Below are 2470 nucleotides of genomic sequence, written 5' to 3' on the forward strand. Positions count from 1 at the left end.
TGGCGTGATTTAACCCTTACTTTCTAACTCTTATAATGCCCAGGTCTCCTGTGATATCTTTGCTGCGTTCAGTTGTGCATCTCCAGTTTCTAGAGGGAAAGCATGCACTTGTTATTCTTTAGGAAACTGGGCTACGTGTATAACAATGTCCAAAGTTATATAATAATCTTCATGTAATTGTATGTATCACATAGGCTTTGTTTAATATTACCTAGATATAGGTTGGTTCTTTTTTTAAAAGTCATTTGCCACATTTATTCTAGAACACAGGTTTTTGCTATATCTTAACAGTCTTAAAACAATTTATTATTTTTTCCTTTAAATATTTTCTATATTCTTGTGCATCAAATCTTACAGAGTAGAAATCTTAGAGATTGCTTATCAAATATAACTGCACGAAGTAAAAAATTGGCAGATTCTTAGCACTTAAATTGCAGTTAAATCTTACCCTTTTGTGAAAACTAGAAACAAGTTGTTTACGTCAGATTGTAATACTATTTATCTCCTCTTTCTTTTTACCCCTAAACCTAAACTTACTCCACAACAAACTTTGACTGCCACAAATAGATACTATCTACAAGAGCTGGATTTCCATTGCTCATTCTAGCTCTTACAATTAATTTCTAAATTCTTGATTAAATATTTTTTTCTTCACATCTTAATGTAACTTTTTTTTTTAAAGATGAGCTGACTAATAAGTACTGCTTTCATTATGAGTCCCTTTTAGCTAAAAGTTAATAGTGTATCTTTTAACACGACTGAGAATCTGATTTCACATTGGGAGTTATAGTTTTAGTAGAACCTGTTTTAAATGGCTACACTGTGGGCAGTATAGTACTTTTTGTTAACCTTATAATAAAACTGGTTTGTCACAGACTGAAAAACAGCTATTCTTGATACTTTAAAATACTCATGATGGTAAAAATTTCTAAAGAAATATTTTAATCAATAGTTTTTATTTATGATTCTTCAGTAAACACAGGTAAGTACACTTTTGGGGTACAGATGAGGGTGAGGATATGTCCAATCAGCATATGAAGCAGATTAGGTTGGTACAAAATTTAATCAGGTCAGTCCATAGGATTAAAAAGTTCTTAATTGCCTCTTACCTTTTTAAAGGACTCAGAGATACTCTAACCATTTATTTACCAAGGCTACATTTAAAAACATTTTACTACTGTTTTTAAATAAACCTGAAAGTTTTCTTTTGATTTAGGTCTTTAATGTGAAACTTGAGCATATGAAACTCTAGTAAAGCTAGGAGTTATATTTTTTATATGAGAGAACATCATTTTGAACTGAGATAATGTAACAATAAATTGGCTTTTTCAATTTTTTTAGAGATACAATTGACATAACATTATAAGGAACTGACTTTTAAAAGTGTTAGTACTATCTAGGTACTTGGAAGAAGAGACTGGGTGTCAGGTCTCAGGACTTGAAGCTCAAGGGCTTTGTACCTTGTGTGACCAGAATTAAAATTTTTCTCTTTTTGGAGGTTTTACTTGCTTTTGTTTTTGCATCAGGTGTCCCCACCCCAGCAGCATCCTATATTTGTTTTGATACAGTTATAAGTAGGAATAATTTATAAGAGTTTCCGTAATGTAGAGATATCAGAGTTTCTTATTATTTTTTAATGTAAGCGTATCAGGTTCTTTTTAACTCAGGATTATTAAATTTTACTATGCATCTTCTAACTAGTGTGTGCCCTTAATGGTGTGGATTACCAATGGTTCAAACATTTTGTTTACTTCTCTTTGAATCTCTAGGTAAGATTTTAAAAGGTTTAACTTTTGGAATTTCAAAGCAAGTTAAAATAGTAACACCATTTGGAGGAGGATTTATGTTTTATGATACTAAGCACCGTGAAACAAGTGTCAGTCAGTGATTCTAAATATTTCTCAAAATGTTAAAATTTATTATCACTTAATTTGCTTTTGAATCTTGAAAAGATTTTACTTGGGTAATGATCCAGAAGAAACCAATATCTGTTTCTCTTAAGTTTTTGCTTCTTTGGTGTCACATGTTATTTAAACACCTGCTGGAATAATTAAAAATCAATTTTATGCCATCAACTGACATTGAAAGTAGATGTCAACTCTACCTTAAAACCTTGTGATAGACAAGAAAAAAATATTTCTTAAATACTTATCTTACTATTGGGGGTCAACTTTATTTTCTGTTGGCCAGGATTTTAAATTTTAAACCTTGGTCAGTATTTGCACAATAATGGCTGGCCAGGAGAGAGAGAGAGAGAGAGAGAGAGAGAGAGAGAGAGAGAGAGTGTGTGTGTGTGTGTGTGTGTGTGTGTGTGTGTGTAGAGAGTGCCAGTGCAAGCCAGCACACTTACACTTGTGAGAATACAAAACTCCCTGTTCCACCACAATAACTTTTTTCCCACTTTCCATTATTTAATATCACTTGTTTCTGACTCAGGTCTATACCATGAAAAGAATTTTCAGTGTACCAA

This window comes from Pteropus alecto, unplaced genomic scaffold (assembly GCF_000325575.1).
Source record: "Pteropus alecto unplaced genomic scaffold, ASM32557v1 scaffold86, whole genome shotgun sequence".
Taxonomy (NCBI): Eukaryota; Metazoa; Chordata; class Mammalia; order Chiroptera; family Pteropodidae; genus Pteropus; species Pteropus alecto.